This window comes from Blastomyces gilchristii, assembly GCF_000003855.2.
Source record: "Blastomyces gilchristii SLH14081 genomic scaffold supercont1.1, whole genome shotgun sequence".
Lineage (NCBI taxonomy): Eukaryota > Fungi > Ascomycota > Eurotiomycetes > Onygenales > Ajellomycetaceae > Blastomyces > Blastomyces gilchristii.
The window spans coordinates 2613760-2622904 of record NW_003101682.1 but is presented as its reverse complement, the minus strand read 5'-3'; positions in this window follow the sequence as shown (position 1 = coordinate 2622904).

Here is a 9145-nt window from a genome sequence, read left to right as displayed (position 1 = left end):
TCAATAACATTCTAGTCTTTTGAAACTCATATAATGAATATCTGAAGTATCTCAATGAAGTGCTTATAACTCTGACAGAGTATAAGCTCTATATTAAATTAACAAAGTATGTGTTTGAAACAGAAGAGTTAGAGTTTGTAGAATATATAGTGAGTGATGACTGCATATATCTCATCTCAGAGAAATTGAATGTTATAGTGAATTGACTATGACTGAGAAATATACACTATATACAACAGTTTCTTGACTTGATCTCATATTACTGCAGATTTATCAAGAATTTTACATGAATATCTGCATCACTCTCAGATCTCTTAAGAGAAATAGATACAAATCTGTAAAAGAAGAAGTTTTATTCAATCATCTGAAATATTATATATGAAGAGGCTTTTCTCACACTGAGAGAATATATAATAATATTCTCAGTGCTTATTCAATCAGATCATGATAAATCTTTCTACATTAAGACAGATATATCTGAATGAGCTATCAGAAGCATTTTTCTACAGATGAGTAAAAAAAAGAAGCTGCATCTGATAATATACAATGATAGAAAATTATCAGGCACTGAGCTCAATTACTCAGTGTATGAAAGGAAATTGCTAGTAATCAAGCATGTACTGATGTTATGAGATAGATATATCAACAACAGACATATAACAATAATAATTACAGATCATGAAAGTCTTGTCTATCTACAATCAATAATAAAACCTTTCAAATGCTTAGTATATTGAATCTCAGAGTTTCAAGTGTACAATCTTTATATTAAATACTGAAAGAGATTGAACACTGTGATATCTGATATAATCAGTTACAGACCTGATTTCATAAGTGAGAGTTTTATAAATCAGATATAAGAGAAGTTTGTATTAAATATACTGAGAGAATATAAGAAATCAGAATGAGTGAATACAATAATCTCTCACTTAAAGAATGACAAGATATCAGATGATAAGCATTTTGTGAAAGTGATAGAAGAGATACTTCTGAACTTCAAGCTAAGAAAATTGAAAAATGATATTATTTTTTACTGCAATCTAGAATATACAGAAGCTCTCTATCTAGAATATTCATTTAGATACAACTTAATGACTCACATACACAAGGAATTCAGTCACTTAGAAAGCTCTGAACTCATGAGTGTACTTAAATCAAGAGTATACTGATCAAGCATGACTGAGAACATTCAGATATACACTCATGAGTGCTTGAATTATCAGATTGTGAAAGAATCTAAGAATGAATTAGAATATGAGAAAGTACAATATCAGATGAAATATACAATACAACTGTTCAAACAATAAGAAGTGAATCTCATAGACATATTGCTGTAAATGTCAAATGAAAATCAATGAATAATCACTGCTATTAATTATACTACTGACTGATCAGGTACAAAAGCAGTTTCAGAGATAATAGAGAAGATGATGATAAAGTTTCTACATAATGAGATCTATGTTAACTATGAAATGCCATGTGAGATTCTAACTGATAACAGTGTGAATCTCATAGAAGAAGTAGTGAGGTATTTCATAAGTCAGTTACAGACAAGACATTGTAGAACAATGTTATATTATTCACAAATGAACAGAAAGATGAAACATTTGAATGAAATATTGAACAACATGCTGATGAAATATCTAGTGAGTAAGCTGACATGATTATGAGATGAATATCTCAGTCAAACACTATTAGTCACACGAGTTCAGCAGCATGCAGTCTTCAAGCATTTATCATTCTACCTGTTGTATGAATTGCATCCGTGCATTCTGAAGAATGTTTCAGAAGAGATGAAAGAGAGAACAGCAGTTGCAGACACAACAGTCACAGACACAGAATCAAGATTGAAAGAGATCAGTCACACATGTGTAAAAGCTAATAAGTTACTTCTGAATTGAGCAATTCAATTAAAAAGAATACAAGACTCACTAGTTAAGAAATCAAGTCTCAAGATAAGAATGTAAGTTCTCATATATAATGAGAGTTCTGAGAAGTTTCAATCTAGATAATTTAAGCTCTATAAAATACTTAAATCACATTCTCTGACAACTTATACATTGAAGAAATCAGAGAGACAGGTCTTACACAACTTAATAAATAATTTATATTTTATAAAGACAAAGATGTAAGATCTGAGTGAACTATGATTATTCACAGCACTATCATCAGTGTTAAAAAAGAAGAGACTCATAATTGAAAAGCCTTACAAATTAAGAGAAATTATAGTTATAGATACTTATAAATCAGATAATCTCACTTATTCTAATCTTTTCACAATTATAAGAAAAGAATGAGAAGAAATGAAGAAATCAGATAAATATCACACTTTAATAAGTGATAAGACTGTAGCTGATTGTATAATAATACATCACAGACAGTAGATGTAATATGATAAAGAACAGTCTCAAAGCAGCAGACTTGCACATGAATCAGATCACAGAAGAAAAAGAAATTCAGAGTTAGATTTAACTGTTTACACCAGTTCAATCACAGAGACAATAGAGGAGAAAGCATCTGAAACATTTGCAGATATATGAGATTAAGTCATCTCAACTTCTGAGAATGCTCAGAGATCAGATAAGATTAGTTTTAATAAGTTATTTACTGTAGTCATCTAAGTGAGTAAAGAGAGACAGTATAATGCATGAGACAGAATCACAGAAGATGAAAGCTGTTAAACCTAGTCACTGAATGCTGTATTATATAGAGATTGTATAAGAGTAGTAACTAGCAGATAAAGACAAAGTGTAAGAAAAGAGAAGAGATAATGAATTAATTATTAACTGTAAGAGTCAGCTGTAAAAGACAAATGTTATTATACACACTTCACTTATTTTCATACATTATAAAATATCAGCATCTGTATTCATGTAAAACATGATTAGATGCCTGCTAGAAAAAAAATATTGAGAGTGTATAAGAAGAGAAAGAAGATGTGTCATTTATAGTAGTATATTCTGATAATTATTAGAGAATAAACAAGTTCTGATTATATTTTACAATGTGTTACACTCACTGTTAATGAACTGCCTGATATGAGCACTATGATAATACTTTTTATGAAAATAGAAAGTCATTGCCAGACATGTATAAGATGTAATAGATGAACAGATAGAAAGTGTTAAATAGAAGAAGAGATAGAAATCTTGAATAAGATGATAATATTTAATAATGATAATAATAAAGAAGATGATTGAAGAATGAAAAAAGTTAGTGAATAAGTAATATAATATAGTGAAAGTGTCTTTGTAAGAGTGTACACAGAACACTAGCTGAATCAGAGATAGACTACACTATCACAAATACTAGTAGTTAGCATGCTAATCCGCATGAAGCTAGAGTGTATGTTATAATCATGTAAGTATGACTGAATCTGATGAGAGAGAATGTGATTCAGAAGTATGTACAACTGCCAGATAATAACACAGCCGCTTTCAAACACACTTACGAATGTAAAGAGGCCCTAGCAGCCACTAATTAATTTAGATAATGTATATAAGAAGCCGGCGTACGCCTGTAATCGTACGCTGGCTTAAGCAACCTTTGAATCACAATGTGTTATCATTGTCAGAAGATTGGCCACATTCAAACAGATTGCTGATTGAAATTTCCTGAAAAATGCTCTACTAGCTGCAGTAAGAATAAGAATAAGAATGAAACAGGCTCAGTGTCAGTTCATAATGTCATTGAGTAAGTATTTTATACAACAGAAACAGTCTATTCTACTGATTAAACTGACAAAGATACCTGGGTTCTGAACTCTGAATTCAGTGCTCATGCTACATCTTGCAAGAATCTCATATTGATAATACTGCAGAAGATTAATATTATATTAAAGATAACTGACAGATTAACAGCTTCTGCAACAGCTATAGAAAAGATGAATATATCAGTTAAAGAAGTGAATCTGCTACTGCAGAACATCTACTACATTCTCAAGCTGAAGATTAATCTTATAAGTTTTGAGAAGCTTGTACATCAGAGCTATACATATAAGTAACTGATCTATGAAAACACTCATTCAATCTTACTAATCTTTTCTGACAAGATATTGAGTTTTACTGTTAAATTAAGTGATAAGAATATCTACATTCTGGAAAAACAATCAATGACTAGAGACTTGATTCAATTTATAATATTAAATAATAAATTTGAACCTGTAAAAATTCTACAGTCTGCAGAGAAAAAAGATTCTCTGCTAGTATTATTTAATAAGAATATTAAGATTGTTGAACACACAATATTACAATAGCATTAAAAGCTTGATTATCTCAATTCTATAAATATCACTAAATTAGCAGCAGATTTACAACTGAGAATGAGAATTAAGAGTGACAGAGCTTTGCCATTCTGCAAGATCTGTATACAGACAAAAATGACATATTCAACATTTATATCAATGATAAGAACTGTTAAACCTGTAATGAGATTCTTCATGAACCTTGCAGATGATAAATGTATACTATATAATAAAATTAACCTCTCTACTCATAAGAGAGCTAATTATTGAATGAGTCTTACAGATAATATCACATACTACAGATAAATTATTCTTATAATATCAAAGAGTGAGATCACTGCACATTTGATAATCTTTATTAACAGAATTGAGATCACTACTCAATATTAAATTGAGACTTTACACTGAAATGATAGAGATGAATTTAAAAGTGATGAATTAAAGATCTACTGCTGATGAAAAGAGATTATATATGAGATCACTATATCTGATACATCACAGTTCAACAGCTCTGCAGAACATGTCAATCATATTATAGATGAAAAGACAAGAAGCTTACTATTTAACAGCAGGCTTGTAAGAGAACTTTGAGATGAAGCTATTCAAGCTACAGTCATAATAATCAACACATTTTCAACATCAATGAAGATTTACAGATATCAGAGAGAAACCTCATTATTCTCTTTTAAAGCTTGAACAGATGTTCAATCTTCTGCTCATTGAATATGCAGATGAGAATGTAAGATGTATAAGAAGAATCTGAACATTATCAATAAGCTTACAGATAGAACTGACAGTAAGTAATAATAATTAATTGAATATTAAGAACTGCATTAATATCATATCTGAGACCCTGCAATCTGAAAGCTTGAGATTGTAAGAGATGTTGTTTTTAATGAAGAATTGACTACAGAAGAAGTATCAGTAAATGCTATTAAAGAAGTAGTCAAACTGTCAGAGAAATTGAATATTCTTAACACTATAAAGAGATGATAACACTGCCTTCTAAGAAGACTTATAAAGAATAAACCTGATGTTTTAAAAATGCTTACTGATAGTGATATGAACAGCATGCTGAAACTAATATATTTACTAGATGATAAGACAGAACTTGTCAATGATAATATAAATAACTCTGTGAATGATGAAGATTCTGTACTCAGTGTTCTTAATGATTATTCAATTACACTGACAGAGATTAAAAGAAGTCATGACTGAAAACATTGATATCAGACAATGAAGAAGAAAGTGAAAACTTTTGAATAGAAGAAGACATATATTATTATTAAAAAGACTCTAGAAATGAACATTCTTACAGATAAATAAGTGTACAATTGAAAATTGAATAACAAGAATGAAATCATTCACTTTAGAGCGTATTAAGTGATTAGAGAATTTCTACAATAACAAGATATTTATTATAATAAGTTATATACAGCAGCGATGTCTGAATCTATATTACAGAGCTTATTCACTATATCAACAGTAAGGAGTTGAAAAGTCAGATTAATTAACTATATATCTGCATTTTTGAATAGAGTATTGCCTCAGAATAAGATGATATTTATGTAACTACTTACAGAGATCAAGCACAGTTGTAGTAAATTAGTAGAGCTTGTATATCAGAGCTTATACAGAATGAAACAGGCAGTAAGAACATCATATTTTCTTACAACAGAATACTTGATGAATCTAGAATTCAAGATCTTATCTTATAATAACAGATTTCTTTATCATTCAATTTATAAGTTATTCTTGACACTATATATCAATGACTGTGAAATCACAGAGCCTGAAGAGAGTGAAATTGAGTGAATTTTAATAAAAATTAGAAAAAGATTCAAGATAAAAGAAGTTAAACAGAATAAATCTTATCTGAAAATAAAGATTAAATACTGAGATGAAAATCTAGTGATTACACAGAGCTGTTATGTTGAAGAAATATTGAAAGATTTTAAAATGAATAAGGTCAACTCTGTGAGAACTTCAATGATGACAGGCATACAACTGAAATTTTCACCTGATGAGAATGATGAATTGAATAATAACTTTACAGCTCTAAGATATCATCAAGAATTGAGATCATTGCAGTATTTAATCTCAAGCAGTCAGTCAGACCTGATGTTCATGATCAACTATCTCTCATATTTTAACTCATATTCATACAAAGTATGTTAAGCAGCATTGAAGCATGTTCTACATTATATCAAGAAGATAAAAAATTATAACATATTATACAGAAAGAAGATCAGTAATAAGAGTCTGAGTTCTGTAATATACTGTGATTTGAACTGAGCAGAAGTGAATTCTCAATACAAATTGACTATCAGCTATATTATATTGATTAATGAGTCACTGATCTCATGACAGTCAGAGAGACAGATATCTATCACTAAATCAATCACAGAAGCTGAATATATTACAGCTAGTAAGACAGCTTATAAGATAGTCTGCTTAAATAATATGTTATATGATACCAGGTTGATGAATGATGAAAAAGCAAAAATATGCTTACATCTATAAGTTAATAATAAGAGAGTAATCAATCTAGCAAAGAGAGAATTCTTAATATGAAGATTATATCATATCAAGATCAGATATCATATTCTTCACAATTTAATTGAAAAAGAGAAAATCATGATGAAACATGTTAATTCTATAGTGAATATAGCTATCAGACTTATCAAGTCACTGATGAAGCCTGCATTTGAAGATTTTATCAAAAGAATTGATTTGAAAGAGATCAGAAAGAAATGATTGAATAATAATAATAATACAGCAGATCAATGAATTTTGTATGTATTTCTTAATTTTTACAGTTATTGCTGTACAGACATCTTTTCTAATAAGAAAATCAGAGTCTGATTAATGTAATTAATTATTATTATGTTTTTGAAAGATTTGAGAATGAGAGAGGCTCTGGGTGGAAGCTTATAGATCTCAGTGTAGCAAGGAAGAGTGTTAGTGATTACTACATCTACTTTAGTCATGTGCCACCCCAACCTATTCATTTAGTGTAACTCGCGTAGATAGATTACACACACATAACATAACAACGTTATTCTTCAAGAAGAAGAATATATGACTGCTGAATAATAATACAGCTGCTTCTGAACACACTTACAAATGTAAAGAAGCTCTAGCAGTCACTAATTAATTTAGATAATGTATATAAGAAGCCGGTGTACGCCTGTAATCATACACTGACTTAAGCAATCTTTGAATCACACAATCACTATCTGAGTATAAAGATTGATAGAGATTTAACTTTATTAACATTATTTTAACTTCTCTTTATAAGAAATCTTCTGAAGAAGTTTTCAATAAATAACTATTATTCTACATTCACTTCTATGAAGAAGAATGTTGATTTTATAAATAATAATGAGAAATTAATTACATATATAGCAGAATTTACTCTATAATTCTATTACTTCAGTATCAGATTTCTGTAATATCTGATATTCAATACATATTCTGATATGAGCTTTGCTACAGAATTTCTTAAATGATTCAGCTTTCAGTCTATATCAAAGAACTGAGCTATATACAAGTATACACTCTGATATCTACAGAGTTCTTAATAAGAGTATAATCTATCACAGAGGTGCTGAAATTGAACCTGTAGTATATACAGATACTGATTAAGCTGATAGAGATTCAGAATCTTATTCAACTACTGATTATATCATCTATAAAACAGATAGTCTTATTGTATGACAGAGTTACTGATAAACAGAGATTTCTAAATTATTAACAGAGGCTGAATATATCACATTCTCTGAGACTATATATAAGCTTATCTGTCTCTGAGAGCTTCTAGAAGACACTGAATTTATTTCATTCTATTTTAATAATCTGAATACTGATAATTATCTTATTTCTATCACAGCTAATAATCTGACTTATATAATTTATGCTGATAATAAGTCTGTCATAGAGCTATTCTCTTTCAAAGCAATTTCATACTGCTTGAAGTATATAGAGGTCTGTTTTCACATTCTTCAGAATCTTATCTATAAGAATAAGATAACTATCTGATATATTTCATCTGCTAAGAAAACAGTAGATAAGCTTACTAAATCACTTAAAACATTGAAATATATGTGTTGAAAGAAGAATATGAAGATGAAGAAATAGAGAAATAAAAAATAATATATCTTATAACTGATTTTTCATTACTACATATTTTTCAGTCATTTTTTATACCTGTACTTGATTTAAAGGTGAATTTTGTATATAACATCATGTATAGTTACTCTGGTAAGTAAGAGTGTCAGGTCATGTGATCTGACTTACTAATTCTTTCATTATATAACTTTTCACAACCTAGTCAGAAAGCAGAAAACTTTATCTCAGAAAGTAGAAAACTTGTAATTTGAAATTACTTAACTATTTATCATCAATTCTACAATCAATTTAAAATCAATTTAAAATCAATTTAAAATTAATTTAATACTGAAATTATTCTTGAATTTAATAATAAAGTAAGTATTTATATAATTTACACGGAATTGATTATTAACTGATTTTCAATCAATTATTAATTACTTAAATATATAGATTGAATTTATTTTATTACTATAATTAATTAACAATTAATTCAGAATTAATTTAAAATCAACTCAAAATTAATTTAGTACTGAAATTATTCTTGAATTTAATAATAAAGTAAGTATTTATATAATTTACACTGAATTAATTATCAACTGATTTTCAATCAATTATTAATTACTTAAATATATAGATTGAATTTATTTTATTACTATAATTAATTAACAATTGATTCAGAATCAATTTAAAATCAATTCAAAATTAATTTAATACTGAAATTATTCTTGAATTTAATAATAAAGTAAGTATTATATAATTTATACTGAATTGTTTATGACTGAATTCATC